A 9,529-nucleotide genomic window follows, 5' to 3' on the forward strand; every position below is an offset into this window, starting at 1 on the left:
AGCTGTTTGAAACCATTTGACAGTCAAGTGACTCTGTTGTGGTTTCTATACAGAGTCTATATGCAGAAGAGCACTGATCCAGTTATTCACCAGTTACCCTGAGTACATGTACCACTTAGTAAATGAACTCATGCAGCCCACTGGAAAAAAAAAAAAAAAAAAGTCCCTTGTTTAGCAAGCCTCTGCGGGACCAGGCAGGCAGGAAGCGAGTCCGGGCACAGCCCCCCAGGGCCAGGTCAGTTCCATTAACAAAGATTGAATTGGCTTCCTGTGTAGCTAGGGGACCATAATACCAACTTACATGAAGCCTGGGGCTGATCCACGACCTTCAGTGGGGAGGGAATATGACAGTGAAGGAGGCTCTTTAGACTTTGGAGTATAATATATGGAGCCACATTCTTATAATAAAGTAATGTTGCTGTTGGATTGGTTACCACGCAAAGGGTTGTAGCATAGAATTCAGCATGACCTGGTCATAGCCGGTATGTACTCATTCACATAGCTCCAGTATATAACACACGTGCTTGAGTTCCTGACTCTATCGAATGTGATACATTTCTTTTGAAAATGCTTCCGACAGATCCCTGTATTATTCATGGCGTTGCCCACTTGGTTTGTCAGATGTTTTTAAGTTTTTGACTGCATCGGCACTAAATATGGTCATACACATGAAACAATACCTTTTTCATATGGCTTCAGTGATATCAGTGTGTAACAGTCCATTACATGGAACTAAAACCAAATATATCTGATGAATCTTAATGACTAATTAGCGAGACACACCTTAACCTCACCAAACTGTTTATCCATCGTTTCTTTATCCCTGTGACAGGCTTCTTCCATCTCATCTATACTCCAAATGACTCCTTATCTTCTACAGATCTGCATCTTCTTGGATATGCCCAAAGAGTTGCTAAAATTCAAACATGAACAAAAACAGAGGAACAGAGATGAGATACAGGGCTGATGTATGAAACTGAAACAGCCAGCTACTGTACTAAGGGCCTCTAAACTAAGGTCTCAGATCTCTCCCTCTCTCTCTCTCTCTCTCTCTCTCTCTCCCTCTCTCTCTCACACACACACACACACACTCTTGTGAACTTGCACCCTCCACTGTTTGTCTCTCTGGGCACCGAGTCTTGTCAGGGAATAAACTCCATTACTCACCAGGGTGTCATGACCGTCCATTTAATTGTGTCATTTTTCATCCCAAGAGCCTCTGCTCTCTCTTGTCTCCTCAATCAGCAGAGGTCATTAATTGAACAACTACAGAGCAACTCTTGTGTTATTTTAAGACTTCCAGCATGAATGATTCATTGTCTGAATGGTCAACATTTTATTATATTTTACATAGAGTAATAACTCTCGTTATACTCATTTGATTACAATATTTACTAAAATAGCAAGTGAATTTACTCTATCATACTGACCGTAAACTGTTTATTATAATAATTTACATCGGTCGTGGATCACTTACTCTGATCTATTCAATAACTTTTAACATCAGTTTCAATTTGGTCTAAATGCTTTTCAACTGGCGATTTCATTAGATTTACCTAGCAATGAGAAATTCAGGGTTTGTCTCTTCTGTTTATGAAGCTAACAACATTCATTTATATCTGATGATCAACATTGTGTTATTGCATTTTGATCTCTATCCTGTTACACTGTCCTTTTAGGTTTCTTTTTTATTGTTACCATCCATTGTATAGGCCGGTGACAAAGCAATGCTAAAAAGGCAAAAACTCTGTGTGTGTGTGTGTGTGTGTGTGTGTGTGTGTGTGTGTGTGTGTGTGTGTGTGTATGTGCGTGCTTGTGTGCGTGTGTGTGTGTGCGCGTGTGTGTATGTGTGCGTATGTGCGTGTGTGTGTGTCTTTATACTATAACAGTGTGTTCTGATCAGTCTCTGTAAGAATTCCCAACAGTGCAATCATGCACCAGATTGCCCCACTGTAACTGTCACCACTTTTACCAATTTCAAATCCACTCCCCGATTCCATTTTTACTCACACGATTCTCAAAACCAGCATGATTCTGTCAGAAAACAACTCCACGTTATCTTGAAACAAGCACTGTTTTAAAGAGGCCCAGACTTGTGTTTTTCTAGCTATGAGCCTTGCTGCACTAATGTCAATGCCATCCCGATGAGTCTGATGTGGACTGAGCAAGCGAATAGTGGTGGAATTGATGCCTGCTCTCATTCAAACCAGTGTTCTGACCTTTGGATTGACTCATGCGGGCCAGGAAATCGCTGTCTTTATCCGAGTTGGGAAACAGGGTTTTCAGACTCACAGCGAAAGACTCAACAAAAGAACATTTGTCCCTGTGGCCTTGTATTTATCATTTTCAGTATAAAACAGATACTCAGGAGCGGAATTTGATGACTTTTCATACACTGTGTATAGTTCAGTTCTACGTGCGGTTATTCACTGAACAAATATTTGGGTTAAATGCCAACAGACATTCTAGAACGTTTTCGTTTTGGAATGTTCCAGTCATTCAAAACAGTTCAGAATCTTTCAGATCTTTAAAACAATGAAGAGTAAGTATAAACTGTCATGCAAATGAGAGTTTCATTAACAAACACTATTCATTTCATCTTCAAAGTATTGGCTGTCTTTGATGTTTAGATAATGAAATGTCTTGGCCGTTCCTCTGTGCTCTATTATACTATCAGAACACCAAAGTAAATCAATCAAAACCTTGATGATTAGTTGACCTTTTAAATTAAATGTGAGGATGGCAGAGAAGAGCAAATGTGTGAAATTAAGAGAGGTTTTAGAGGTACGGCTGCTGAATCTCACTTCTTTGTTTTTACAAATAAACTCTTACCTTTCAAAGGAACAACACTGAGAGTTAATTGCGAAATCAGCTGTGACTTGTCCCTCTTCAAAAGACAGACATGTCATCAGATGTTTCTTACATCATTTTACAATTCTTAAGAGGGAAATGAATGTATTATTAAGTCATTTAGTCATTATTTAGGAGCATGATCTTTGTAAAATAATGAATTAGTCTCCTGAGGCACCCAGACTCTACTATGAATAATATTATGTATGTATCATGTACTTCTCTTTAATCTCTGTGGTGTCTTCCACATTATTCTGTCAGGGCCAATGGAAATAAACAACGGGATCTTTTTAAGTTCCAAGGAATTCAACAGTCTTTCCCATGAGCCATACACATGATGGGATGTCACTTCTGTACATGAAGAAGCAGTCCCTTGGAAGCTGGGCTGTTGATTACTGTTAAGATTTTTCAGATCCGTCAGGAAAGATTTTATTTTCCCATCTGTCCCTATTTGTATGTTGCCAATGGAGAAATTTTGGCCGATATTGTTACTGCTCATTGTTCAGTCGGATAAAACCGAAGAGTTTACAGTGTTCTGAAGGTACAATTGTGCGCCATTCAATGTTTACTAAGAGAAAGGTTGTGTTGGTCGCTCTGCATATTTTCTACAGGATTACCCCTAATTCTTGTGAGATTATTCTAAGAACATTACATTGTAACCATAATAATCTTTTAGACAAGCTGGTTTTGAGTAGTCTCAGACTGTGGAAAAAAAAAATATTTCTGATTGTTGCAACCACTGTTTCTCTCAGCATCTGGAGGTTGGGGGTAATGTATCCTTCCTCTGGAACTAATCTTACTAGTTCACCATAACTACATAGTCAAGACCCACATTGGTCCGAAAATGAACAACCAAGGTCAACATGTAAGGCTTTTCACTTTATTCTTTATATGTGAATATACCTTTTCAGCTCACCTACCTTAAAAGCTCTTTGAGTGCTTCTTGTAACTTTTTCCATACTTGGATTTTAAACTTAAAGCTTTAAAAACTTTTTAAACTCTGCATATATTACAACCAGTGTTGTATAATCGGTGTGTTGTAATCAATGTTTTGCCTTCTTCAGGTTAAAAAGGCCTATTTTTCTTGTACATTTCCTACCTTGAATGCCAAAATAGTGTTTACATGAGTCACGGTGTTGATCAATATAAGTTTCGGTTTTTTTCTTTTCATTTCATTTTTTTTTCCCCATTGTCAACTCAGGCATTCTGACCTGAAGTTATTCTTATTATATGAGTCACCAGTTCCAAAGACAACAATATCCAAAAAAAATCGAAAAGAAGAAGAAGAAGAAGAAGAAGAAGAAGAAGAAGAAACTAGCATGTAACTGTAGCGGGTAGCATTAGCATTTTTTCCTATTTCAGTTAAAGGGAGTTTTTCCTTAGGGTAGCTAGCCTTTGGCACAGTGTCCTGTAAAGCTGCTTTGTGCAGACTATGCTACATGGCTGATTGATATTAGTTAAATTCAGTTCACTTTAATGTGGATAGCACGTTTACAGCATATGAGGTCGTTGACATGTTCACAACTTCTTTTCTTTATATTTGTTGAGTTATTAATATATGAGTGCTGTTGAATTGAATTCAGCAATTGTTCCAAAATCACACACACACACACACACACACACACACACACACACACACACACACACACACACACACAAAAAAACCCAAAACGGATTCACAAAACTGAAATAAATATTATTATCTGTGGCTGAAGTGCCCACACACACAAAAGACAAACCCCCAAAAAAGACCGCCTCTTTTGTGTGAGACTGACGTAGTCATAAATGATAGCTTGAATGCTATCATTGTGCTGGAATGATTATGTAATTTGCCTTCTTCATCTGCAGTTTGCAAGGTGGACGTGACATGTTTTTACAGTGAGCCCTTGTCCACTGTAACACTTACATCAGCACGACCAGATGTGTTTGCTTTAGAGGCTTAACGCTCGCTCTCAGCCCGCGTCTCTTGATATCCACAGTACCCACCTGAGCTAGTACCCAGTAGAGCTGAGCTGCATGTTGACTGAGAACTAATCACTCCGATATCACAAACACATCCCATAGGGCCTCTCCACGGTCAGCTGAACCCGCCTTGTCGCTCTGTCTGCTCAAGGCCACGAGGGAAGGTTGGTAAATGATTCACTGGCTTCACAAACAAATGCAAATGCACGAAAGCGTGTATGCAAAAAACACTGTTCAGAACTTGTGTTTGGGTTACTGAATTCAATATTTGCTCCTGTAAATCTAAATCACACGTGATCCTAACTCACCCCCCCCCCCCCACCCCCCCACCCCTGGCTTCGTGTTTTGCCTAAGTTTGTTGGCTCACTGGCGTTGGTGAATGTATGATGAATGAATTTTCTTCCAAGTTTAAACAGTATTGTCACACGTACAACTCAGATCTGCATGGTCAACATTGGAAAGAGATGTCAACCCTTGCAGTCACACAACCCTTGAAAGTCATTTTTTAAATTTAATACTGGTTAGCTGCAACATTAAGTATATATGCATTTCCTCTGTCTTTGTAATACATCTTTTTAAATATTCATTCTATGTTAAACCATTTTTCTGTTGGTACTTCACCTGGGTTAATATTATATGGGACTTTGCTATGTTGGTTCATAAAAAAAAAAAAAATTCTAGACTTTACCGAACATTTCATAACAAACAACTGTAACAGAATAGTGATCTTTGCTCTTAGGGATCGTCCCAAATTTCAACACAAGTTCTTAGAAACTAGGGGAGGTTGTTTAGTTCTTGTAAAGTTCCTGCAAAAAATCAGCCAGGATAAATAACAGTGAAGTTTCATCACTTAGATGAAAGCAACGGCTCTTTAAGCACACATCACCTAGCTGAGAACGTTTCAGAGAGACACTCTCCAGTCCAGACAGGGCATCTGCTCTCTGTGAACCCCCTCCCCTCCCCTCCCCAACCTGATAAACATTTGCCATGTTCCACTCTAACTCTGCCCACTGATTATCCAATCAGAGCCTCTTCTCTGCATGATTTGGCACAATGGGAGATCATTCCAAAGTTTTCAACTTGTTAAGGGGGCGCGTCATTTTGGAGCAATCTGAGGGGAAAAAAAAAACCTCTGAGTTGTCTACCACCCTCAAACTATTTTCCTTGAAAGGGATTTTGATGGGACCTTGATTGCTTTGCAGCTCATTCATTCAAACCTCTGAAAATGAAATTAGTCACCTCTACGTTTAATGATCTTATCAACTGGAACGCTCTGTTCCACTTTCTTCAGGCTGGCTATAGAAAAAGTGAAGGATAAAGAGATGAGGTGAGGAAGAGAGCGGGTGCCAAAAGTCTACACTTTATAGTCTGTTTCCTCCTCTCTCACCAAGAGATGGGAGGCTTCCTGCGTCTGGCCTTTGTCACCTCGTCTGAGCAGGAGGAAAAAACTTGAGCAGGAAATTGAGGACACCTCTGTTGCTACCTAATTTCATCAGTCATTATCATTCTATTTCGGTCTCAGCCGGTAATAAACACAACACTTGTTTACAAGGGGAAAAAAAAATCAAGAAGAAGAGTGTCATGACCTTGTGCTTCACTTGAGCTTCATTGATATTGCTGTTCAGTGTGCTCGTCTTCTTCACTGAGTTTAGAGCTGTTTGGACACTGGCCCAAAGTCTAGTGTGTACTTGGCACATAGCGATTTTGCTTTTGAATGTGAATACCCGATTGTTGTCGGGGGTTTCAAGCAATGAGCATGACGCTGAACTGAATGAAATGAAGAAATTGTGTGCGATTTGTGAGGAATTTAGCTGAGCGAATAGATCACAAACAAACTGTCGTGTATGAAGTCAATCGTTTGGCAGGGTGCAAATATTTATCTGTTTGTGTCTGTTTGGTGTTGTGACAATGTGCAGTCATGGCTCACATGCTGCAAACCAGATGTGGCCAAGGAGCTGGCAGTGGAGACCACACACTTCAGTGAGAGTTTTTTTTTTTTGAGGCCCAGAGAATTCAGACCCAGAAAACTGTTCTTGACCTGCATATTCAAACAATTTCAGCGTCTGGGTTGAACTCCTGAAGAAATCTCTTTAAAATCTTATGCAATCAAGCATTTCACTGCTGCTCAATAATGCAAGCCCTGGAGGCTGGCAAGCCGCAATACACATGTTTCTAGACAACAGAGTGTTTGAGAGAACCATTTTCTTTGGTCAAACAAAGTTTCAAGTACACTAATTAGTTCCCAGCAGCAACTGTGTCAAGCATAGGTGATGTATAATTATCATACTCTATATTTATTTTGAGGTCATTTCTCAAGCTGCCCCGCCGCGTAAGTTGAACAAGTTTATCAATCCAATTCCCACTAAGGAAACTGTTACCAGAGTAACACAGCAGATGGGTTTGTTGTTGCTAAGCAACAAGTAAAGCTTGATTACAAATAAACCAGTGAATGAATTACGCCTGGAAAGGAAAAAGTGCAAGTACCATGACAACCAAAGCTTTAGGCAGCCCCTTTTACTGGAACCCAGCGAAATAGGAGCAAAATGAGGTCACGGCTAGAGAGAGTATTTCAAGACACCTGGTGATCAGACTCTTTCTGTGTTTGATGACATTTTCTGAGAACGGCACCCACTTGTTGGTCAGCTGCCCTGATCATTTGGCCATGGAGAGAATGAAAGAATGTAGAAATAAAGAAGGAAGCAGCAACAGAATTTTCCAGAAGAGTTGTATGCTTGAATTTTGGTCAGCCTCTCTGTTGTGACATTGCAGAGTACAAAGTAAAGCAATATCAGCTTCATTTTGTACCTTGTAATGTCACAACAGAGAGGCTTGAATACATGTGTACTTTTGGTTTATTAATATATGTTCGTTTTTTCAGTAATGGTTTTTATCAGTGATCTTAGAGGTCTCAACAAACTGGTCTTTACTAAACTAAAATCAATTATTTCTTTATTTTTGAAGTAAAAACTCAGTAATTAGACAGCCATCATGAATGGAGTGACATACTTTGGTGCTTTATCGCTAGCTGGCATGTCTAAATCCGTTTACACAACAGATTAAAGCTAATAAGGGTTTGTGCAACCAGATACAGACAAATTATGACCAAACAGCTTGCCTTGCTTAGTTTACGGAGGTTCTCTGTGTAAGAGACCAACCAACAAAAATCACTGATTACAGTTTCCCCTCTTATTAACAATAATTACAATGTTAAATCTTCACTGAATCAACCTAATTCTCAAAACAAGCTATGTGTGTTAGCTATGTGCTAACTGTTATGGGTCAAATGTAAGAACATGAGGATGTCAGACCTACCATTGACGTACTCTGGTTTTGCCTTATAGTTTACCATAATAAACATCTCCATGAACAAACATGACAACTTGTGAAATGTGAATAAGGTCTTACTACATCACATAACATTGGACAGAAATGGGGAAAAAAAAAGACTTCAGATGACTTTTGAGTCATGTTTGAGTAGCGACCTTTCATGTTTGATTCAAGGTATTCGGAATACATGCCGTTTCAGAAACGATGCTCACAACTGGATTGTCTTTTGTGAGTTCTGAATGACATTCCAACAAACGCTACTTTGATTCTTACAATATTACTAAACTTACAAGGTCAAACTGAGCTATAGAGATAAACTACATAAGCCTGTGTCAAGTGATCAACGTTAAACGATCCTGTGAAATGTTGAGCTAGTATTTTTGTTTTTAGGCATAGTTAGGTCTACACATAGGGTTAATCAGATGACAATCAACATCTTAAATCATTGACTATTCTTAGTCTATTTAGTGGTATTTCACATAAATGTTTGGATGGGTCATATATTTAAAACCATGTTCAGGTAAAAGTATTGCTTGCTTAACAGTATGACTGGTCTTGGGGTGTACGTGTGTGTGCGCGCATGTGTGTGTGTGTGTGTGTGTGTGTGTGTGTATATTAAAACTAAAAAGGCTTATGCTTCATCATCCCTGTCGACCGAGACAGAAAGAGCTCCGTGTGTCCTAAGGCCTTTCTCTACTTCCTGTGTTTGGGGTCAGCACTCACATGGTATTTGATATTATTTTTTCCCTTGCATCCGCTCTGTAATCCCTGGTGCTGAAACCTCTTGCCTGCCACGTGCCAGTGCTCTTCTGCAGCACTTTCTCTGCAATTCTACCTCTCCCCCAGGGCCTTATGCTAGGGATAATCTCCATTCATCCAAACACAGCGTCTAGCCTCAGCTGCCGTGGTCTATGAGGGAGTGTCTGAGCTCCCAGTGGCTGGAGAGAGAGAGAGAGAGAGAGAGAGAGAGAGGGCTTGAGAGAGCGAGAGAGAGAGAGAGAGAGAGAGAGAGAGGATCTGTGTGGGCAGGACATGCAGAACAGGATGAGGTCAACAGCATTTGATCTGCAGTGTGACCTGCCTCTGGATCCGGTTGTTGATTTGCTTATGCAAAGTAGGGCACTTTGAATAAGGAGGATGAGCCTTCCGGAGGTGTAAGACAATGTGAGTGAATGTGTGCGTGTGCGTGTGCGTGTGCGTGTGCGTGTGCGTGTGCGTGTGTGTGTGTGTGTGTGCGCGTGTGTGTGTGGGTACTGACCGAGGGCGGAAACACAGAGTAATGCCCTCTATTACTGTATGAAAGAGCTGAATCAATGTATGAAATTAAAATGGCTGTTCTCATGTCGGCTTTTCACAAAACGTCCATGGTTAGTGGTTATGCAGCTGGATG

The sequence above is a fragment of the Chanos chanos genome, chromosome 3, assembly GCF_902362185.1.
Source record: "Chanos chanos chromosome 3, fChaCha1.1, whole genome shotgun sequence".
NCBI classification, from domain to species: domain Eukaryota; kingdom Metazoa; phylum Chordata; class Actinopteri; order Gonorynchiformes; family Chanidae; genus Chanos; species Chanos chanos.